Source organism: Bos indicus, chromosome 14 (genome assembly GCF_029378745.1).
Source record: "Bos indicus isolate NIAB-ARS_2022 breed Sahiwal x Tharparkar chromosome 14, NIAB-ARS_B.indTharparkar_mat_pri_1.0, whole genome shotgun sequence".
In the NCBI taxonomy this organism is placed as follows: Eukaryota; Metazoa; Chordata; class Mammalia; order Artiodactyla; family Bovidae; genus Bos; species Bos indicus.
In genome coordinates, this window is record NC_091773.1 from 63,822,172 (window position 1) to 63,847,108 (window position 24,937).

The following is a 24,937-nucleotide window of genomic DNA, read 5'->3' on the forward strand; positions in this document are numbered from 1 at the left end:
TGAGGTGGTTTGGAGCTTGGGTTTGCATCCCAGCTCTACCACTAGCTGCGTGTTCTTGTAAATGGGTTTAATTATTGCACGGACCTGTATGATCAGGCCACCCAAGATGCCTGTTCTTCTGCTCTCTTATGTCCCCTACTCAATCAGACCCTTCTTTTTTTTTTTTTTTTTTTACTTTTATTTATTTTTTGCCACACTGGGTCTTCATTGCTTTGCATGGACTTTCTCTAGTTGCGGTGAGTGGGGTCTACTCTTCATTGCAGTACACGGGCTTTTCATTGCTATGGCTCCTCTTGTTTCTGACCACAGGCTCTAGGCACATGGGCTTCAGTGGCTGTAGCACACAGGCTCGATAGTTGTCCTCCCAGACTCTAGAGCACTGGCTCAGTAGTTGTGGCACATGGGCTTAGTTGCTCCATGGCATGTGGAATCTTCCTGGACCAGAGATCAAACCCATGTCGCCTGCCTTGGCAGGTGGATCCTTATCCACTATGCCACCAGGGAAGTCCAATCAGCCCTTTCTTCACCTACACCTACTCACATGGCTGATCTTCCCTCTTAATCATAGAGCTCCCAGCCCCAGCTAGCGATTGTTTTAATCTTTAGATCAGAAAGTCTCTATTACCATAGCTTATCAAAGGGGCTGTGAAGGGCATGCTCTTCTCCTGGTTTCCCTGGTAACCAGTGAGCCAACTGACATCCTGGTATCCTCCACCTTCCCCCAGTGTAAAGACTGCTTCCATGGTCTGCCTGCCATCTGCTGCCCACAGTGGACTATCACCCAAGGATCTTGCTTCAGACATGTAAGATCCTCTGTCCACTAAGCCACTGAGGTCCTGGTCAGTGATGCTGGGCTCTTTCTTCCAGCTTGAGGCTGGGCAGATACAGGGCCTGCAGGCCTGTGGGATGCAGCCCAGCCAAACTTGTCAAGCTGTTGTGAGAACTAGGGAAGAAAATCCATGTAAAGCCTCTTAGTGCAATGCCTGGAACATAGTAAGTATTCTACAATGGTTAGATTATTGTATTCCATGATTCCTGCCAAATGGTCTCCTACCCGTGCTTCTGAGCCTCCATCACAGGTACATTGATTCAACCACCCATTCTTTCAGTAACCATTCCTGAGGATCTATGGTTTGTTAAGTCAGGTGTTAGGCACAAACTGTAGGATACACGTATGAATCTGAATCTGACCTGAGTCCTGCTTTCAGACAACTTATACTAGGAGTGACCAAAGTGTAAGAAACAGAAAGTGTCTTAAAAGAGATAGGAATAAAGTGTGATATGAACACTCAGAGGAGAGAACACAGTGGGGACTCTGCTGGTGGTCCAGTGGTTAAGATTCCACACTCCCAGTGCAGGGGGTGCAGGTTTGATCCCTGGTCAGGAAACTAAGATCCAAAAACTAAGATGTTTGGGGTGGCCAAAAAATAAAAAAGAAGAAAGAACACAGTGGCTTCCAGGAGAGGAAAAGAATTTTCAGCTGGGCCTTGACAGCTGGGCAGCTTTTGGACATGGTTGGAGGTAGGAGTGGGGATGAGAACATTTAGGGTAGAAGGCAGAGGAGGAGACTCCACAGAGTGGAGAAAGCAGCAGAAGCCGTGCTTGGCTTCGAGTGTCAAGGAAAATGGTTTGGAAAGGGGTTGGAGCCAGTTAAGGGGCACGGGCCTCATGTGTTTACTCAGCCTCCTATCCAGAGCCTCCTCTAAGCCCCCAGGTCTGTTTTTCGGGACCAGGATACAAAGACATAGGTGAGGGCGTTGGGGTAGGCACTGGACCCAAATGCAGGCAGTAGACTGGCTAGTAACCTGTAGAACAAAATCAACCAGGCTAAGACTTCTTTCTCGAGAACCTCGATAAAAATGGTTCTGGTCAGTATTGCTACATCACAGGTTATCCCCAAATATAGCTACATTTGCTCTGCCAGGGAAGGACAGGGCCATCATACATACAAGTGTTGTGCTCAGACTCTTGTGACCCCATGGACTGTAGTCCGCCAGGCTCCTCTGTCCACGGGATTTTCCAGGCAGGAATACTGGGATGGGTTGCCATGTCCTTCTCCAGGGGATCTTCCCATCCCAGAGTTAGAACCCAAGTATTCTGTGGTTCTGCACTGCAGACAGATTCTTTACCCGCTGAATCACCTGGGAAGCCCTCCCTTCTCCAGGGGATCTTCCTAACCCAGGGATCAAAACCGGGTCTCTGGCATTGCAGGCAGATTCTTTACTGTCTGAGCCACCAGGGAAGCCCCTGAGCCATCATAACATGAACCAAATAGCCCTCAAAGCCATATTTATCATCATCGAGCTTTTTGGAGAAAGTTTACCAGCTGTGCTCTAGGAAAACCAGTCCAGGAGCTGTGTGTAGGATGGGCTGGCAACAAAGAGAGTGGAGGCGAGAAGATGCATTGAAGGCCACTGTCAGGATCTGGTAGGAGGTGGAGAGGGAGTGAAAAAAGGAAAGGGTGTGTCCAAGGTTAGCCGACAGGTCTGGACGCTACTTGTGCAAGGAGAACCCAGAGAACCTGAAGCCTGCATTTCCAGATGGCTGTTCATTGTGTTCCTCACTGATATCTAGCAACAGGAAAAGCAGAAACCTGTCTTCATATTTCCCACCAGACCCAGGGGAAGGTAGGTATAAATGGATGTGCAGCCATGACCCAGAATGCTATGCTCTGAACTGCTTCTGGGATCAGGTAATAGCCAGAAACAAAAATGAGAAAACAGACCATGCAAATGAAGGTAATTTCAAAATTTTTCAGATCCTTTTCTTTCTTTTTAATTGAAGTGCAGTTGATTGATAGTGTTGTGCTAGTTTAAGGCGTACTGCCAAGTGATTCAGTTATTTATACTCTTTTCCAGATTCTTTTCCATTATAGGTTATTACAAGATACTGAATATACTTTGTGATACAGTAAGTCCTTGTGTATCTATTTCATATACAGTAGCTTGTATCCGCTGACCCCAATCTCCTAATTTATTCCTCCCCTACTCCTTTCCCCTTTGATAACAGTAAGTTTGTTGTCTATGTCTGTGAGTCTGTTTCTGTTTTATAAATAAGCTCATCTGTACCCAGATTTCTCAAATGCCGTGAAAGAGGGATAGGTGGCCACTGTCCCCACCTGCACCCCTGCTCTTGAGTGGCTCATGGTTCTCGTCCCAAAACAATCCAGTGTCTCTAACAGGCTTCTGGGGCCTCAGCCTCTTATCACACTTCTTTCTACTTCCTCTCTGAAATCTCCATCAGGGAAGCCACATTGGCTTTGGCAAGGCCTCAGGGAAGATGGGGAACTAAGCAGAACCTGGCTGGAGTTCTTATTGGTGGACTGAAGAATAACCATAGGCTAACACATCTTATTCACTTTTCACTTTCATGCATCGGAGAAGGAAATGGCAACCCACTCCAGCGTTCTTGCCTGGAGAATCCCAGGGACAGAGGAGCCTGGTAGGCTGCCGTCTATGGGGTTGCACAGAGTTGGACACGACTGAAGGGACTTAGCAGCAGCAGCAGCAATAACAACAACAACAACAACGAATCTTAATCTCATCAAAACAGGATCCTGTACACACATGATCAACATCCTCCACCAGAATGGTGCTCTGAGTAGATATGATAGGGGGTCCATAGGAAAGAGAACCAGGAAAGAGGGTCCACAGGGAAAGAGAACCAGGCATGACTTTCTTGACATAGGAGAAGCCATTTTGGTCTAAGCCATTTTGTGATCTAAGCCTGGCCAAAATCAGATCAGATCAGTCACTCAGTCGTGTCTGACTCTTTGCGACCCCATGAATCGCAGCACGCCAGGCCTCCCTGTCCATCACCAACTCCCGGAGTTCACTCAGACTCATGTCCATAGAGTGAGTGATGCCATCCAGCCATCTCATCCTCTGTCGTCCCCTTCTCCTCCTGCCCCCAATCCCTCCCAGCATCAGAGTCTTTTCTAATGAGTCAACTCTTCACATAAGGTGGCCAAAGTACTGGAGTTTCAGCTTTAGCATCATTCCTTCCAAAGAAATCCCAGAGCTGATCTCCTTCAGAATGGACTGGTTGGATCTCCTTGCAGTCCAAAGGACTCTCAAGAGTCTTCTCCAACACCACAGTTCAAAAGCATCAATTCTTTGGCACTCAGCCTTCTTCACAGTCCAACTCTCACATCCATACATGACCACAGGAAAGACCATAGCCTTGACTAGATGGACCTTTGTTGGCAAAGTAATGTCTCTGCTTTTGAATATGCTATCTAGGTTGGTCATAACTTTCCTTCCAAGGAGTAAGCGTCTTTTAATTTCATGGCTGCAGTCACCATCTGTAGTGATTTTGGAGCCCAGAAAAATAAAGTCTGTCACTGTTTCCGCTGTTTCCCCATCTATTTCCCATGAAGTGGTGGGACCAGATGCCATGATCTTCGTTTTCTGAATGTTGAGCTTTAAGCCAACTTTTTCACTCTCCACTTTCACTTTCATCAATACATGGGCCTAAATGGGTCTCAGTGATTACTGATCTTAAGAGAACAAAAGAATACAGGAACAAATAACTGCTATTAGGCAAGACAAGTAACAATAGTAAAAATAATGTATCAGTTGTAAAGATTCCTCAGTTCAGTTCAGTCACTCAGTCGTGTCCAACTCTTTGTGACCCCAAGGACTGCAGCACGCCAGGCCTCCCTGTCCATCACCAACTCCCGGAGCTTGCTCAAACTCATGTCCATAGAGTTGGTGATGCCATCCAACCCTCTCATCCTCTGTCATCCCCTTCTCTTCCTGTCTTCAATCTCAGTGTCAGGGTCTTTTCTAAGGAATCAATTCTTCACATCAGATGGCCAAAGTATTGGAGTTTCAGCTTCAGCATCAATCCTTCCAATGAATATTCAAGACTTATTTCCTTTAGGAGTGACTGGTTTGATCTCCTTGCAGTCCAAGGGACTCTCTCAAGAGCCTTCTACAACACCACAGTTCAAAAGCATCAACTCTTCAGCTCTCAGCTTTTTTTATGGTCCAACTCTCACATCCATACATGACTACTGGAAAAACCATAGCCTTGACTAGATGGACCTTTGTTGGCAAAGTAATGTCTCTGCTTTTTAATATGCTGTCTAGGTTGGTCATAGCTTTTCTTTCAAGGAGCAAGCATCTTTTAATTTCATGGCTGCAGTCACCATCTGCAGTGAATTTGGAGCCCAAAAAAACAAAGTCTCTCACAGTTTCCTTGTTTCCCCATCTATTTCACATGAAGTGATGATACTAGATGCCATAATCTTCGTCTTTTGAATGTTGAATTTTAAGCCAGCTTTTTCATTCTCCTCTTTCACTCTCATCAAGAGGCTCTTTTAGTTCTTCTTCGCTTTCTGCCATAAGGATGGTGTCATCTGTATATCTGAGCTTATTGATATTTCTCCCAGGGAAGTAAAGATTTCTAGTAGTAAAGATTAGCCTGAAGACAACCACCAGATAGACTGGAGCCTAATGATATTGTTTATTTCTGGCCTTTGTGACTTCAGCTAAAGCTCGGACTCTGTTGACCTTTGCCCCAGTTCTATGCTGAATTCTCTGCCAAAGCCCTTTCATTAATATACATGTACGCTTAGATTAAAACTTTCCCAATTTTACTGTTCAGGGAAAGATCCTCGGTGTTTTCCTTACTTGTTGAAAGTAATAAGTTCTTCCTTCTCCCAGTCTTTGGCTTGGTTGTGTCTTTTGGATCAACACCCACCAAGAGGCAAACACAGTTTTTTGGGTAACAGTACTTTTGTTACAATTGATGAATCTACATTGACACATCATAATCACCTAAAGTCCACAGGCTTCTTTCTTGGCGTTGTACAATCTATGGTTTGGACAAATGTATAGTAACATGTATCCACCATTATAACATCACACAGAGTAGTTTCATGGCCCTGAAAGATGCTTTCTGTTCACCATCCCTCTATGCCTAGCCCTTGGCAACCACTGACCTTTTACTGTCCCCATAGTTTTGCTTTTTCCACAGAATGTCATATAATTGGAATTAGACATTATATAACTTTTCACATCATTTTTTTTCACTTGCTGATGTTCAGTCACTAAGTCATGTCTGAGTCTCTGCAACTCCATGGTCTGCAGCATGACAGTCTCCTCTGTCCTCCACTATCTCCCAGAGCTTGCTCAGACTCCTGTCCACTGAGTCGGTGATGCCATCCAACCATCTCATCCTCTGTCACCCCCTTCTCCTCTTGCCTTGAACCTTTCCCAGCATCAGGGTCTTTTACAATGAGTCAGCTCTTTGCATCAGGTGGCCAAAGTAATGAAGCTTCAGCATCAGTCTGTCCAATGAATATTCAGGGTTGGTTTCCTTTAGGATTGACTGGTTTGATCTCCTTGTTGTCCAAGAGACTCTCAAGAGTCTTTCCATCACTACAGTTTGAAAGCATCAATTCTTTGGTGCTCATTCTTAGTAATACACATTTATGGTTCCTCTGTGTCTTTCTTATCTTGATAGTTCATTTCTTTTTAGCACTGAATCATATTCCCTTGTCTGAATGTACCACAGTTTATTGATCCGTTCACTCACTTTCAAGTAATTGTTGCTAATACAATTATGAAAAAATTATTATCTATTATATCAATTAAGAATGAAAAAAAAAAAGAAAGGTTTGGTTTTACCTTCACTTATTCCTTCTATGTGCCTCTTTTATGTAGCTCCAAGTTTCTAACCTACATCATGTTCCTTCTCTCTAAAGAACTTAACATTTCTTGCAATGCAGATCCATTGGCAAAAAAATTCCCTCAATCAATTTTTGTTTGTCTAATTATTCCTCATTTACTATTGAGGGTTAATTTCACAAACAGAACTGTTGTTTTTTTTCTCTCATCATTTTAAATGTTTCACTACATTCTCTTCTTGCTTGCCTGGGTTCTGAGGAGAAGTCAGATATAATTCTTATCTTTGCTCCTCTCTATCGGTAAGATTTTTCCCCTCTGACCTTTTTCAGGATTTTTTTTAATCTTCTATTTTCTCTAGCTTGAAAATTATAAGTTTAGATGTAGGGTTTTTTGTTTTTTTTTTTTCCCTGCTGTTATTCTGCTTGGTGTTGTCTGAGCTTCTTGGATCTGTGTTTTGGTGTCTAACATTAACTTCTCAATCATCGTTTCAAATTCCTCAGCCACGTCTATTAATAAGTCCATCAAAGGCATTGGTAATTTCTCCTGTGTTTCTGTTTTGTTTCCTGATATAGTGTTGTAGATCTCTAGCATTTCTTTATTCTTTCTTAGAATTCCATCTTTCTGCTTCCATGCGTGTATATGTTCATACTAAGTTATTTCAGTTGTGTCTGATTCTTTGTGACCCTATGGACTGTAGCCCACCAGGCTTTTCTGTTCATGGGATTCTCCAGGCAGGAATACTGGAATGGGTTGCCATGTTCTCCAGGGGATCTTCCAGACCCAGGGACTGAACCTATGTGTCTTGTGCTCCTACATTACTGGCAGATTGCTCACTGCTGAGCCGCTAGGGAAGCGCCTCTCTGCTTACCTTTGCATCTATTCTTGCATGCTGACTTCTCTGTCCATTAGTGCCCTTAGCATATCAATTATAAGTGGCTTCAAATTCCCAGTCTGATCATTCTAACATCTCTGCCATAACTGAGTCTGGTTCTGATGCTTGCTTGCTCTGACCCTTCAAAGTGTGTTTTTAATTTTAAATTAAAAAACTTTTTTTTCTTGATAGCCAGATATAATGAATTGGCTAAGAGGAACTGCTGTTCCTTTGGTGATGTGGGAATTGCAGGGCAAGGGGAAGCATTTTATAGTCCTAAGATTAGGGCTCAGTCTTTTAGTGAGGCTATGGCTCTGAACTGTGAACTTCACAGGTACTTCTCAGCACTCCCCTCTCTTTAGGTGGGCAGGATGGCTGGAGGGAGCTGGAGTTGGGGACTTCCTTTCTCCTATGTGGAAGGCCACAGCCAGCTGAAGTCAGTTTGGATCTGATAAAGCTCCAGCATGTGAGGCTCTGGTTAAATAGTTTCTCTTTAGAGTGGATCTTGTTAAGAACAGAATGCTCAGAAGTTTCAAAATGGTTCCTCTTCCCCTCCCCTTACCAGAAGCATGGGGGAATTTTTCTCCAGTATTCACTGTAAGAATCCAGTAGAGCTCCAGGAAGTAAAACTCACAGAAGTTTCAGGTGTCCTGATGACTGGATCCCTCTGGAATTTTTGACTTGCCCGCACTGAGCCTCCAGTAATTCATCGGTTTCAGTTCAGGTTTCCCTAACGTGGTGCTGGTCCCCATGAAGGGTTCTTCCTTGGTAAGTTGTAATTCTCTGTATTCGCCTGTCACTCTTTCCAGTTTAGGGGACAGTGATTTGTCCTGTGACCTCACTTCCATATGGATCTAAAAAGAGTTGCTAACTTTGCAGTGTGTTCAGCCTTTTACTTGTTGCTAGGATGGAGTGGTGACTCTCAAACTTCTTACAATGCCAGGCCAGAAACCAGAAGTTCTATCCATATGTTTTGAAAAGTAGAAGGACAGCTGATATGTATTGAGCACCTGCCCTACTGATATGTATTGAGCACCTGCCCTAAATCAGGTGCTTTACCTGATCCACTATTTCATTTTTTCCTTTTAATAGTCCTCTGTGGAAGATGTGACTCTCCCCATTTTGCAGATGAGAAGCTGAGAGTTACAGGAGAAAGGACTTGCTCAAATGTTCACGACAAGTACATGGTCTGCTTCACTCCAGATCCCATCTGATTCCAACTATGTTCTTATGTAGGAAATAAAGGAGGAATAAAGGGCAGAAGTAAGCAACAAAAATCATTTCCCATGATTATAAAAGCAGTTCATACTGTAACATTTATGAAGAAAAGAACTTTTGTGTGATTAGATTCTACAGAGATGAGTGTTGGTAAAGTCCCAGGGACTGAGTTTTTAGCATACTGCTCCTTAGACATAGTGCTAAGTTGTTTCAGTCGTGTCCAACTCTTTGTGACCCCATGGACCATAGCTCACCAGGCTCCTCTGTCCATGGGATTCTCTAGGCAGGAATACTGGAGTGGGTTGCCATGTCCCCCTCCAGGGGATCTTCCCAACCCAGAGATCGAACCTGTATCCCTTATGTCTCCTGCATTGCAAACAGGTTCTTTACCACTAGCACCACCTGGGAAGGCAGACATAGACTGGGCATTTAATACATTCTTGCCAAATGAATAAATGAATGAATGAGCATTCCATCCAGTGTGTTGTACGTCATTAAAGCATTCTCTCAGTGGGCCTGGCACTGTGCTAAGTACTTTGCATTCTTTATTTCATGTAATCTTCATAATAACATAAGGGAGGGGCAATTTTTTTCTCTGTTTTTATTGTTGAGGAACCAGAGACATAGAAAAAAATAACTTTGTGCAAGATCAAATAACTAACAAGTGTAGAGGTGGGGCTTGGGCTAGGCCTGTGCAGTTCATGCTCTACACCCGGACTGTCCTTCCTGAGAGGAGTAGGGGAGGGGCTTCCTCCACACACCGCCTCTCTAGGCAGGCACCGTTGCTGATGCTCCCACTAAGCGCCTCACATCCCTTGCACAGGATAGGCCCTTACCTCCCCCAGATGCCTTCTCTAAGGGTGCAGAACTGAAGATGTTTAAAGCTTCCCCTAGACTGCAGTTCATGACCTCACAGAATCAGCTAAGCTGGAGAATCAGACAGAGGACAAGCCCAAGTGCTGCTGCCTGAAAGACATGCAGTGTGGCCCAGGAAAGTCAGGGTCTTGAGGAAAGGAGGGTCTTGAGGTCCCTGCTTGGGAATGGACATGATCCTTGCTCTGGCCTCTCTTTCCGACCCTTGGGCATCAGATGGATGGAGCACAGGATTAAAAGAAGGTCCAGCTACAGAGACCTGGAGCCAGGCTGGCCGTGTCATCCTGGGAAAGATCATTAACTTCACCAAGACTCCGTTTCCTTCTCTATTGCATAATAATCAGATTAAGAATAACAATTTCTATCTCTTGGGGCTATTATGATAACTCAGTGAGACTGGGCAGAGGAAGGTTCTTTGTAACTGGGATGCAGTCTACAAGTGACTCAGTTCCCAGAGCCCAGGACAGAGGTTATTTCTACTCTACCCTGCACCTATTCATAAGGGGATGGGAACACCTTTCACGAAGCAAGGATTTCCCAGGACCTGGTATTTTGCCCGTGTCTGGTTTCTGACCCCAGCATCTGGAAGAGTAGGCAGTGAAGGAGCTTAGCTTCTCAGAAGCTATAGCTTCTGGCTGTGGTCATCCCTGTGGAGGAGTGGGGTTCAAGGCCTATCTGAGGTCCTTGCTGCTGCTACTGCTAAGTCACTTCAGTCATGTCCGACTCTGTGCGACCCCATAGACGGCAGCCCACCAGGCTTCCCCGTCCCTGGGATTCTCCAGGCAAGAACACTGGAGTGGGTTGCCATTTCCTTCTCCAATGCATGAAAGTGAAAAGTGAAAGTGAAGTCGCTCAGTCGTGTCCGACTCAGCGACCTCATGGACTGCAGCCTACCAGGCTCCTCCATCCATGGGATTTTCCAGGCAAGAGTACTGGAGTGGGGTGCCATTGCCTTCTCCGATCTGAGGTCCTTACATCTTTAGAAACCTAGAAAATTTAGCCTCTCCTTTCTCTCCCTTGGTGATCACTGACACCTCTCTACTCCCTGCACAAGCCTACTAGTTTCTCTCCTCCTGTAGAAGGTAAGGCTGAACCATTGTAAGTGATATGGGGCTTTTTTCTCCCTCAGGACACTAATAATCATGCCAAGACCCTCTGTTGTTGCTACTCCACCCTGGGACAGCCAGTGTCTTCTGGGAGCAGGTGTGGGTGAGTAGGATTGTTTAACCCCTTAATCTACATTCCCAGAATGTACATACCCAGAAGCACAGAAACTACACAACACAACACAGCACACACACACACAAGTTAACTTTTCACTCTTCTTGCACTTCATTCTTCACAAACTGTTGCTCAAAGAGTATGGTTATCAGAGACTGCTTGGGGAACAGTGTTCTGCTCTGAACTGAAAAGCTTAACTTAGACAGAGAGGCCAAGATGGTGGAGTATGAAGACCCTGAGCTCACCTCCTCCCACAGTCACATCAAAATCACAAGTATTTACAGCAAAATTATTGAGAACAAAGACCTGAAGCCTAGTGGAAGAGATTTCCTACAACTAAAGATATAAAGAAGAAACCACAACAAGATAAGTAATAGGTCTGGAGACATGGTATAATCAAGACCCATATCCCCAGGTAGGTGGTCTACAAATGGGAGGATAATTACAATTGCATAGGTTCTCCTAAGAATCAAAGGGTACAAGCCCCACAGCAGGCTCTCCAGCCTTGTGGCTCTATACCAGGAAGACAAACCCCCAGAATGTTTGGCCTTGAAGACCAGTGGGGCTTACTTTCAGAAGAGCCAGAGAACTGTGAGAAATAGAAACTCTACTCTTAAAGAGCACACACAAAATCTCACACACTCTGATACTCAGAGAAGAAGCTCTAAGTTGAAAGAATTTTGGATCAGACACACCTTCTGATCTTGGAGAGCTTCCCAGAGAAACAGAGGCAATTGGAGCTCACCCTGGGGACACAGACATGGGCAGCAGTCACTTGGAGAAACTTATTCTACCAAGAGGACTCTGGAGCTTCCAAGCACTATTTTGGAATCCCCTCTCTAACTTAGCGCTAGGTCATGGCCCCACCCACCAGGTTGTCAACACCAGTACTGGAACACTTCAGGTCAAGCAGCTAGCTAGGTGGGGATACAGCCCCACTCACCAGCAAACCAGCTGCCCTGGGACACAGTGCCATCCACCAAAGGACCCAGGACTTGGCCCCACTCAACAGAAGACCAACACCAGCTCCCAGACCCTAGGCCCTGCCTTCAGGGACCCCAGGACCCACAACATCAAGTGTACTAACATTCATATCATAGGAGTCTCAGAAGGAGAAGAGAGAGAGAAAGGGGCAGAGAACACATTTGCAGACATAATAACTGAAAAGTTTCTTAACTTAGGAAAGGGAACAGACATCCAGGTCCAAGAAGCATAGAAAATCCCAAACAGATGGCTCAGTAGTAAAGAATCTGCCTGCAACACAGGAGACTTTGGAAAACCCCAAACAGTATCAATCCAAAGAGGGCCACACCAAAACACATTGTAATAAAAATAACAAAAATTAAATATAAAGAGAGAATCTTAAAAGCAGCACAGGAAAAAGCAACAAGTTATGTACAAGGGAATGTCCATAAAGCTATCAGCTGATTTTTTCAGTAGAAACTCTGCAGGCCAGAAGGGAGTGGCCCAGTATGTTTAAAGTGATAAAAGGGAAAAAACTACAAGCAAGAATACTCTACCCAGCAAGGCTTTCATTCAGAAATGATGGAGAGAGAGAGCTTTACAGAAAAGGAAAAGGTAAGAGAGTTCAGCACCACCAAACCAGCTATATAAGAAATGTTAAAGGAACTGCTCTGAGCAGAAAAGAAATGAGAAATATAAAAATTATAAAAGGAAAAATCTTGCTGGTAAAGGCAAATATACAGTAAAGAAGGTAAATCAACCAGGTATAAACCTAGTAGGAACGTTAAAAGACTAAAGTAGTAAAGTCATCTATATCCACAATAGGTAGTTAAAAGAAATACAAAACAAAAAGACGTAAAATATGATGTTAAGAACAGTAAAAGGGGAGGGGAAGAGTAAAAATTCAAGGTCGTGAAAATACATTAAACATTAAGAGATCAGCAATTTATAATTATATACATACATTATACACATTATATATATGTATGTATGTATATATATAGCTATATATAGACTTCATGCTAATCACAAACCAAAATTCTGTAATACATACACACAGGAAAAAGAGTGAAGAATCCAAATGTAACATAAAGATTGTCATCAAATCATGAGAGAAGAGAGCAGAAGAAGAAAGGAACAAGAAAGCACTACAAAAACAACCTCAAATCTATTACCAAAATAGCAATAAGTACATTTCCCATCAGTAGTTAACTCTTAAAGTAAATGGGCTAAATATTCCAATAAGAAACCTAGAGTGGCTGAATAGATACAAAAGAAAGACCCACAAATAAACTACCCACAAAAGACTCACTTTAAATCTAAAGACACACAGATAGAAAGTGAGGGGATGGACAAAGGCATTCCATGTAAATGGAAGTGAAAAGAAAGCCAGAATAGCTTCATAAATATAAAACATTCCATCCCAAAGCAGCAGAATACACATTGTTCTCAAATGTACATGGCAGATTCTTTAGGATAGAGCACATGCTTGGCCACAGAACAATTCTCAGTAAATTTAAGAAACTGAAGTCATATTTAACAACTTTTTTGACCACAATGCTTTGAGACTAGAATTCAACCACAGAGGGGAAAAACTGCAGAACAGGAACACATGGAGGCTAAACAGTATGCTACTAAATAACCAGTGGAACACTGAAGAAATCAAACAAACAAACAAAATACCTAGAGACCAGTGAAAATGAAATGCAATGATCCAAACTCTGGGGACACAGCAAAAGCAGTTCTAAGAGTGAAGTTTATAGTGATACAAGCCTACCTCAGGAAATAAGAAGAATCTCAAATAAAAAACCTAACCTTATGTTTTTCCTTCTGGCTTACTTCACTCTGTATAATAGGCTCCAGTTTCATCCACCTCATTAGAACTGATTCAAATGTATTCTTTTTAATGGCTGAGTAATACTCCATTGTGTATATGTACCACAGCTTTCTTATCCATTCATCTGCTGATGGACATCTAGGTTGCTTCCATGTCCTGGCTATTATAAACAGTGCTGCGATGAACATTGGGGTACACGTGTCTCTTTCCCGTCTGGTTTCCTCAGTGTGTATGCCCATAAATACAGTATACTAACGCATATATATGAAATTTAGAAAGATGGTAACAATAACCCTGTGTACGAGACAGCAAAAGAGACACTGATGTATAGAACAGTCTTATGGTCTCTGTGGGAGAGGGAGAAGGTGGGAAGATTTGGGAGAATGGCATTGAAACATGTAAAATATCATGTAAGAAACGAGTTGCCAGTCCAGGTTCGATGCACGATACTGGATGCTTGGGGCTAGTGCACTGGGACGACCCAGAGGGATGGTATGGGGAGGGAGGTGGGAGGAGGGTTCGGGATGGGGAACACATGTATACCTGTGGCGGATTCATTTTGATATTTGGCAAAACTAATACAATTATGTAAAGTTTAAAAATAAAATTAGAAAGGAAAAAAAAAAAAAAAAGAAAATCCAAAAAAAAAAGAAATCGTAAAGATCAGAGCAGGAATAAATGAGATAGAGACCAAAAAAAAAAAAAAAAAAGACCAATGAAGCTAAGCTGATTCTTTGAATGGGTAAACAAAATGGACAAACCTTTACCAGAAGGTTTTCTTTTTATCAAGGAAAAAAGATAAAGTCAGAAATGCAAACTTCACAGTCAACACAACCGAAATTCAAAGGATGTCATGATACCCCTATGAATGATTGTATGCCAATAAAATGGACAACTTAGAAGAAATGCCTAGAAATATATAACCCTCTAGGACTAAATCAAGAAGAAAACAAAACAAAACAAAACAGAGCAATTACTAGTAATGAAATTTAGTTATAAAAAGGAAAAATTCCCCAAACAAAAAAATCCAGAATCAGATGGTTTCATAGGTAGAATCCAGCAAACATTCAGAGAAGAATCGATACCTATCCTTCTCAAATTATACCAAAAAATAGCAGAGGAAGAAATTCTTCCAAACTCATTCTATTAATACAAGGCCAGCATCACCTGACACCAAAACTAGACAAAGATAACACAAAAAAGGAAAATTACTGACCAATATCACTGATGATAGACACAAAAATCCTTATCAATATATTCAGTTCAGTTCAGTTCAGCTGCTCAGTCATGTCTGACTCTTTGCGACCCCATGAATCGCAGCACGCCAGGCCTCCCTGTCCATCACCAACTCCTGGAGTTCACCCAGACTCACGTCCATCGAGTCAGTGATGCCATCCAGCCATTTCATCCTCTGTCATCCCCTTCTCCTCCTGCCCCCAATTCCTCCCAGCATCAGGGTCTTTTCCAATGAGTCAACTTTTCGCATGAGGTGGCCAAAGTACTGGAGTTTCAGCTTTAGCATCATTCCTTCCAAAGAAATCCCAGAGCTGATCTCCTTCAGAATGGACTGGTTGGATCTCCTTGCAGTCCAAGGGACTCTCAAGAGTCTTTTCCAACACCACAGTTCAAAAGCATCACTTCTTTGGCACTCAGCCTTCTTCACAGTCCGACTCTCACATCCATACATGACCACAGGAAAAACCATTGCCTTGACTAGATGGACCTTTGTTGGCAAAGTAATGTCTCTGCTTTTGAATATGCTATCTAGGTTGGTCATAACTTTCCTTCCAAGGAGTAAACTTCTTTTAATTTCATGGCTGAAGTTACCATCTGCAGTGATTTTGGAGCCCCCAAAAATAAAGTCTGACACTGTTTCCACTGTTTCCCCATCTATTTCCCATGAAGTGATGGGACCGGATGCCATGATCTTCATTTTCTGAATGTTGAGCTTTAAGCCCACTTTTTCACTCTCCACTTTCACTTTCATCAAGAGGCTTTTGAGTTCCTCTTCACTTTCTGCCATAAGGGTGGTGTCATCTGCATATCTGAGGTTATTGATATTTCTCCCGGCAATCTTGATTCCAGCTTGTGTTTCTTCCAGTCCAGCGTTTCTCATGATGTACTCTGCATAGAAGTTAAATAAGCAGGGTGACAATATACAGCCTTGACGTACTCCTTTTCCTATTTGGAACCAGTCTGTTGTTCCATGTCCAGTTCTAACTGTTGCTTCCTGACCTGCATACAGATTTCTCAAGAGGCAGGTCAGGTGCTCTGGTATTCCCATCTCTTGAAGAATTTTCCACAGTTGATTGTGATCCACACAGTCAAAGGCTTTGTCATAGTCAATAAAACAGAAATAGATGTTTTTCTGGAACTATCTTGCTTTTTCCATGATCCAGTGGATGTTGGCAATTTGATCTCTGGTTCCTCTGCCTTTTCTAAACCCAGCTTGAACATCAGGAAGTTCATGGTTCACATATTGCTGAAGCCTGGCTTGGAGAATTTTGAACATTACTTTAGTAGCGTGTGAGATGAGTGCAATTGTGCAGTAGTTTGGGCATTCTTTGGCATTGTCTTTCTTTGGGATTGGAATGAAAACTGACCTTTTCCAGTCCTGTGGCCACTGCTGAGTTTTCCAAATTTGCTGGCATATTGAGGGCAGCACTTTCACAGCTCTTTCCAGTTGAAAGAGCTCAACTGGAATTCCATCACCTCCACTAGCTTTGCTAGTAGTGATACTTTCTAAGGCCCACTTGACTTCACATTCCAGGATGTCTGGCTCTAGGTCAGTGATCACACCATCGTGATTATCTGGGTGATGAAGATCTTTTTTGTATAGTTCTTCTGTGTATTCTTGCCACCTCTTCTTAATATCTTCTGCTTCTGTTAGGTCCTTACCATTTCTGTCCTTTATTGAGCCCATCTTTGTATGAAATGTTCCTTGGTATCTCTAATTTTTCTGAAGAGATCTCTAGTCTTTCCCATTCTGCTGTTTTCCTCTATTTCTTTGCAATGATCACTGAAGAAGGCTTTCTTATCTCTTCTTGCTATTCTTTGGGACTCTGCATTCAGATGCTTATATCTTTCCTTTTCTCCTTTGCTTTTTGCTTCTCTTCTTTTCACAGCTATTTGTAAGGCCTCCCCAGACAGCCATTTTGCTTTTTTGCATTTCTTTTCCATGGGGATGGTCTTGAGCCCTGTCTCCTGTACAATGTCACTAAGCTCATTCCATAGTTCATCAGGCACTCTATCTATCAGATCTAGGCCCTTAAATCTATTTCTCACTTCCACTGTATAATCATAAGGGATTTGATTTAGGTCATACCTGAATAGTCTAGTGGTTTTTCCTACTTTCTTCAATTTCAGTCTGAATTTGTCAATAAGGAGTTCATGATCTGAGCCACAGTCAGCTCCTGGTCTTGTTTTTGTTAACTGTATAGAGCTTCTCCATCGTTGGCTGCAAAGAATATAATCAATCTGATTTCAGAGTTGACCATCTGGTGATGTCCATGTGTAGAGTCTTCTCTTGTGTTGTTGGAAGAGGGTGTTTGTTATGACCAGTGCATTTTCTTGGCAAAACTCTATTAGTCTTTGCCCTGCTTCATTCCATATTCCAAGGCCAAATTTGCCTGTTACTCCAGGTGTTTCTTGACTTCCTACTTTTGCATTCCAGTCCCCTATAATGAAAAGGACATCTTTTTGGGGTGATTTTAATATTAATTTATATATATTCATAGAAAATCCTAAAGATGTTACCAAAAGCTTACTAGAACTCATCAATGTATTTGAGAGTTTCAGGATACAAAATTAATATACAGAATATGTTGCATTTCTATATATTAACAACAAACTATCAGAAGAAGAAATTAAGGGACTTTGCTGGTGGCTCAGTGGTAAAGAATCTGCCTGCCAATGAAGGAGACAATGAGTCTGACCCCTGATCCAGGATGACCCCACATGCCGTGGAGCAACTATGCCCACGCACCACAGCTATTGAGCCTGAGCTCTTGAGCCTCGGAACCACAACTACTGAGCCTGCGTGCCACAACTGCTGATGCCTCCATGACCAAGAGCCCGTGCTCTGCAACAAGAGAAGCCACCACAGTGAGAAACACACATGCTGCAACCAGAAAGTAGCCCTCGCTTGCCACTAGAGAAAAGCCAGCCCAGCAATGAAGACCCATCACAGCCAAAAATAAAATAAATAAACGTAGATAATGAAGAAATTAAGAAAACAATCTCATTTAAAATTGCATCAAAAAGAATGAAACATTTAGGAATAAATCTAATGAATGAAGTAAAAGAGTGTTTTCAAAAAACTGTAAGACACTGATAAGAAAAATTGAAGATGACAAAACAGATGGGAGATATATCATGGATTGGAAGAATTAATTTTATTCTAGTGACCATACTATTCAAAGCAATCTAAAGATTCAATGCATTCTATCAAAATACCAATGACATTTTTCACAGAACTGCTGCTGCTGCTGCTAAGTCGCTTCAGTCGTGTCCAACTCAGTGCGACCCCAGAGACGGCAGCCCATCAGGCTCCCCCATCCCTGGGATTCTTCAGGCAAGAACACTGGAGTGGGTTGCCATTTCCTTCTCCAATGCACACAAGTGAAAAAAGGGAAGTCACTCAGTCATGTCTGACTCTTAGCGACCCCATGGACTGCAGCCCACAAGACTCCTCCATCCATGGGATTTTCCAGGCAAGAGTACCAGAGTGGGTTGCCATTGCCTTCTCCATTTTCACAGAACTAGAAAAAGTAATTCTAATAATTGTATGGAAACACAAAAGACTTGAAATAGCCAAAACAATCTTAAGAAAGAATAAAACTGGTGGAAACACCCACCCTGACTTCAAACTATACTGCAAAGCTACAGTAATAAAAACAATGTGATACTGGCACAAAAGCAGACACACAGATCAATGGAACAGAACAGAGAGACCAGAAGTAAACTCACTTTTGTGTGGGCAGTTAACATACCACAGAGTAGGCAAGAATATATAAGTGGAAAAAGACAGCCTCTTTAGTAAATGGTGTTGGGAAAATTGGACAGCTATGTGCAAAGGAATCAATCTAGACTATTCTCTTATACCAAAATAAAAATGAGTTAAAAACTTAAATGTAAGACTTGAAACCATTAGACTTGGAAGAAAACGTAAGCATTATACTCTTTGACATCAGTCTTAGTAATATTTTTTGTATATGTCTCCTTAGGCAAGGGGAAGAAAAGTAAACAAACAGGACTACATCGAACTAAAAATTTCACATGGTGGAGGAAACGCTCAACAAAACAAAAACACCGTCTACTAAATGGGGTAAGATATTTGCAAATGATAGATCTGACAGGACTAATGTTCAAAATATACAAAGAACTCATACAACTCAACTTCAAAAAAAAAAAAGCTATACAGTGTGATTAAAAATGTGCAAAAGATCTGAATAGACATTTTTCCAAAGAGGACATACAGATGGCCAGCAGGCACATTAAAAGATGCTCAGCATTACTAATCGTTAGAGAAGTGCAAATCAAAACCACAATGAGATATTTCAAATCTGTCAAAATGGATATTATCAAAAAGACAAAAAAATAGCATCTGTTGGTGAGGATATGGAGAAAACAGAACCCTTGTACACTGTAGATGGGAATATAATTTGGTACAGCCATTATGGAAGAGAATAGAGATTCCTCAAAAAAATTTTAAAAGAAAATATCACATAATTCGCAGTCCACTCCTGGATATTTATCTGAAGAAAATGAAATCTCTATTTAGAAAACATACATGTACCCTTAGGTTTATAACAGCATTATTTATAATAGCCAGGATGTAGAAGCAATCTAAGTGCCTGTCCAGAGAGGAATGGATAAAGAAGATATGATATACATATATACACACACACACACACATATATATATACACATACACAGATACATACACATAAAATGAAACACTACTCAGCCATAAAAAAGAATTATGTCTTGTCACTTGTAACAACATGGATAGACCTAGAGGGAGTTATTCTAAGTAAAAGAAATCAAAGAAAGACAAATCCTGTATGGTTTCACTTATATGTGGAATCTCAAAAATAAAGCAAATGAACCAACATAACAGTACAGAGTTACAGATGCAGAGAACAAACAAGTGGTTGCCAGAGAGGAAAGGAGAAGGGGGAGGAGAGAATTAAATGAGGGAAACTAAGAACTACAGACTTCCGGTTGCAAAATAAATGAATCGTGGATATGAAATGTACAATGTGGGAACACAGTCGATAATTATGTGGTATCTTTGGAAACATATCATACCTAGATTTATCATGGTGATTATTTTAAAGTGCATAGAAATATCAAATCACTGTGTTGTGTCCCAAGAAGTAACATAATGTTATACATCCATTATAGTTCAAAAACAAAGGAACAAACTTACAGAAAAAGAGATCATATTTATGGTTATTGGGGGCAGGAGGTTTGGGTAAGAGAACTGGATGAAGGCAGTCACAGACTTCCCATTATAAGATAAATAAATACCAATACAACATGATACATATAATTAATGCTGCTATATAGTTAATATAAAAATTGTTGCAAGTAAATCCTGAGTCCTCATCGCAAGGAAAACTATATATATTTTTTATTACTTTAATTTTGTATCTATATGAGATGATGAATGTTCACTAAACTTACTGTGGTAATCATTTCATGATGCATAAGCCAAATCATTATGCTATATGCCTTAAAGTTATACAGAGCTATCGGTCAATTATATCTCAATAAAACTTGAAGAAAAAAGTTTAATGTAAGACTTATGACTCAGAATAGAGCTAGTGCTGTGTATCATATGGAATTCCTTATCACTTTCCACTGGAGGTTTGTTCCTGAAAGTAAGTTTTCTCCTATTTTCTCTTGTTAAAAGGCAAGATCAGCCAGGGACATCTCTTGAGGTTGAAACGTAGCTCGGAGAATTAACACTCTATTAGATCCCTGGATACTAACCAAAGATCCCTCTGGAACCTTTGTCTAAAGACAGTTGCCAAATGTCCCAGTGACAAGTCAATATTGATGATCATGCTGCTGCTGCTGCTAAGTCGCTTCAGTCATGTCTGAGTCTGTGTGACCCCATAGATGGCAGCCCACCAGGTTCCCCCATCCCTGGGATTCTCCAGGCAAGAACATTGGAGTGGGTTGCCATTTCTTTCTGCAATGCATGAAAGTGAAAAGTGAAAGTGAAGTCGCTCAGTCATGTCTGACTCTTAGCCACCCCGTGGACTGCAGCCTACCAGGCTCTTCCCCCCATGGGATTTTCCAGGCAAGAGTACTGGAGTGGGTTGCCATTGCCTTCTCTGATTGATGATCATATTTATAATTAAATACATTATGTAAGTACAAACTATAGCAGCAACAGTTACAGCAGGATTCTTTTTAATCTCCCTCTGCCAACTATTAGTAACTGAGCCTCCCATACAATTTCAGAGCAAAACATAAATAAAACAAAGTCTCATCACGTTACATGTATGTACTTTCTTTATTTTTAATTATAGGTCATAATATCCCTCCTATTATGAGAAATTCTAATATGGTTGATTAAATAACTAAAGCAAGAATTTCCAATTTATCTTTATCATTCAGTCAAAAAATATTTTGCAGAGAGTTCCCTTGTGCTCCAGTGGTTAAGAATCCACCTTGCAGTGGAGGGGACATGAGTTTCATCCCTGGTTGAGGAACTAGGATTCCACATGCTGCAGAACAACTGAGCCTGTGCACCACAACTAGAGAATCCTCATGCCGTAACTATGATCTGGACTAATACTATCAACCCGAAACACAGACACCTGTATATTAACACTTCATTATGGTGAGAGACAGTGACTAGCTCAGGAGAGTGATCAGGAGAGGAGAATACTTACTAACAAACAACTCTTTTGGAGAACTCTCTAAAAATACTAATATTTTTGCAACTTTGTGTTTCCAGAAAATTATCTAAGATTCATCAGCATCATAGAATTTGTCAAGGGTCAGGAATCTTGAGAGACCATTTTAGAATTCTGCCTACTGCACAGATGTCAATGCCTACATAGTCTTTAAACTACTCGCTTCCTCTCTCTGAAGCCATGGGCGTTGGTTCTGAGCCCAGGCAGACAAACAAAAATGATATCACATATGCGCTGTGAAAAACGTATACACAGAGCAGAAAGAAGAAGTGATCTACTATGCACAGGTGGTGGGGCTGCCGAGGGGATATTTAAAGGAAGTTTCAAGAAGTGATATTTCAACTGGATGGTTAGGAAAAGAACCATGCCTTCACATTTTTGTCTTCACTGTCTGGGACAGTCTTAAGGTACATAACAGACCCCTGTTGGTGTTTATTGAATGACCTTGTAGGTGTCTTCTAGTGGAGGAGGGGAAAGAGAATTCTAGGAGAGTGAATCTCATGTACTGAGACCCAAAGAGTTGTTGTTTTTGTTTTTTTTTTTTAATAAGCATTTGTTTCTATTTGTATTATTTTTATTTATTTTATTGCCCTGTCACATGGCATGTGGGATCTTAGTTCCCCAAGAAGGGATCAAACCTGCAGCCCCTGCATTGAAAGTGTGGAGTCTTAACCACTGGACTGCCAGGGAAGTTCCCAGAGACCCAAAGATTTAAAGCCACTTGCTATGTTCAAGGATCAGTGAGAAGTGTCAGATTATCTAAACATACAAGGCAAGATATGGCAAGAGAAGAGGGAGACGATGGGGCCAGAACATGGGAGGCCTGGAATATGGTGCTAGGGAGATAAGACTGTATTTTGTAAATGAAGAAGGATACTTGAAGAGCTTTAAGGAAGTGAAAAGGAAAAAGACAGATTTGTGTTTGAGAAAATTAGCTCCAGTGGAAAGCATGTGTGAAGGCTACTTTGAGGTGAGGGTTAGGATGGATGGCAGTGAGGCTAACCCAGGGCTGTAGGAATTAGTGCCTCGTGGTCTCGGAGTACAGTGAGGGAGGAGGGTCTACACCAAGACAATGTCAGTGGAAAAGAGAAGGGATTGGCTCCCAAAGCTAGTTGGGAAGTAGAGGGACTGAAGAGCATGGCTGGAAAGAAGATTTGGTTGAATATGAAGGATGACAAAGTCATGAAGGATGACCTGAAGATGACTCTGGTTTAGGAGATGGAAAAATGATGAGACCTTCCATTGACCTTGAAGTTTAAGAAGAACAGGTTTGAGGAGGAGGAGGGTGTTGGCAGTGATGGAGAGAAGGGCAGCTGTGAATGACAAGTACACTTTGGGGCATATTGAGTTTGAGATGCTTGTGGAACATCCTAACAATCCAAGAGGAGGCTCTTGAGTTCTGAGCTCTAGAGCTTAACAGGGATGGATACACATTGGATTCTCTAACTCCTAGGTGACCAATCAAGTCTTAGCATTGGATAATCACAGAGGGATGGTGTACAGAGTAAGAAAACAAGGAAGCTGAATATAAAACCATGAGTCACCAAAAGTTTGCCATGTTGAGGGCAGAAAACATGAACTGGAATCAAAGGTGGGAGAAGAGAGGCTTTGATGGGAACCAGTGAATCTGGGAATGTGTAGTGACCACAGAAGGTAAACAAAGAAATGAGCTTCATGGTCAGAAGAAACTGTGCCCATGAAAATATTTGCTGGTATTGACTTCACTGGCTTGAATTGGTAAAAAAAAAAAAAAAAAGTCTAGGGAGGGCAAGACCCACCAGACCATGTGTAATTTAAACACAAAACTCTAAGTAAATTAGCTCGTAGGACAGATTGTCACAGATTTCTTTACTGGGTTAGGAAATATTTGGTTTCACTGGGTTCTATTCTTCTGAGGGAAAAAAAAAAAAAAAAAAGAACTTAGAGTGAAAATGTATGATTCTCCTTTGATCTCTATAATTAATGGATTTGACCCAAGTATTCATCAGCCCTTAATGAAAATCAGTGGTATTCCTGTTACTTTCCATGGTTTGTTTTCTCATAAGTTGAAGAACAAAAGAGTATCTTTCGTAATATCATCAAGGGTAAAATAGGATGTCACAAGAAGAGAGATCACTGTGGAATAATAAAAATTTTTAAACAGGGCTGATCCATTTTTAATTTAGTTTTCCTTTGCCCATGTCAGTTCAGTTTAGTTCAGTCACTCAGTCGTATCCAACTCCTTGTGACCCCATGGACTGCAGCACGTCAGGCCTCCCTGTCCATCACCAACTCCTGGAGTTTACTCAAACTCTTGTCCATTGAATTGGTGATGCCATCCAGCCATCTCATCCTCTGTCATCCCCTTCTCCTCCCACCTTCAATCTTTCCCAGCATCAGGGTCTTTTCAAATGAGTCAGTTCTTCACATCAGGTGGCCAAAGTATTGGAGTTTCAACTTCAGCATCAGTCCTTCCAATGAATATTCAGGACTGATTTCCTTTAGGATGCACTGGTTGGATCTCCTTGCAGTCCCAGGGACTCTCAAAAAGTCTTCTCTAACACCACATTTCAAAAGCATCAATTCTTCGATGCTCAGCTTTCTTTACAGTCCAACTCTCACATCCATACATGACCACTGGAGAAACCACAGCCTTGACTAGATGGACCTTAGGTGGACCTTTGTTGGCAAAGTAATGTCTCTGCTTTTTAATGTGCTGTCTAGGTTTGGTCATAGCTTTTCTTCCAGGGAGCAAGCATCTTTTAATTTCATGGCTGTAGTTACCATCTGCAGTGATTTTGGAGCCCCCAAAAATAAAGTCTGACACTGTTTGCACTTTTTCCCCATCTATTTGTCATAAAATGATGAGATCGGATGCCATGATCCTCATTTTTTGAATGCTGAGTTTTAAGCCGGCTTTTTTACTCTCCTCTTTCACTTTCATCAGGAGGCTCTTTAGTTCTTCTTCGCTTTCTGCCATAAAGGTGGTGTCATCTGCATATCTGAGGTTATTGATATTTCTCTCAGCAATCTTGATTCTAGCTCGTGCTTCATCCAGCCCGGTGTTTCTCATGATGTACTCTGCATGTAAGTTAAATAAGCAGGGTGACAGTATATAGCCTTGACGTACTCCTTACCCTATTTGGAACCAGTCTGTTGTTCCATGTCCAGTTCTAACTGTTGCCTCCTGACCTGCATACTGCCCATGTCAGACTCCACCAAACAACCTGAATGTGAAAGTTGTTCAGTCATGTCTGACACTTTGCAACCGCATGGACTGTACCGTTCATGGAATTCTACAGGCCAGAATACTGGAATGGGTAGCCTTTCCCTTCTGCAAAGTAACCTGAATAAATACTAGCAATTGCTGTGCCCCACCAAAATTTGGACATGCTTCCAACATCTC

General features: G+C 41.8%; 1 long non-coding RNA gene across 1 annotated transcript in view; it reads left to right on the forward strand.

The window, feature by feature from the left end:
- The window catches only part of LOC139186823 (uncharacterized), a 65,173-nt gene extending 46,148 nt beyond the window's left edge, over nt 1-19,025 (forward strand). The window contains exons 4-5 of the long non-coding RNA XR_011570427.1: nt 10,727-10,806; nt 18,844-19,025. This is a non-coding gene — a long non-coding RNA (uncharacterized lncRNA). The remainder of the gene's footprint in view (nt 1-10,726; nt 10,807-18,843) is intronic.
- The last annotated feature ends 5,912 nt before the right edge of the window (nt 19,026-24,937 follow it).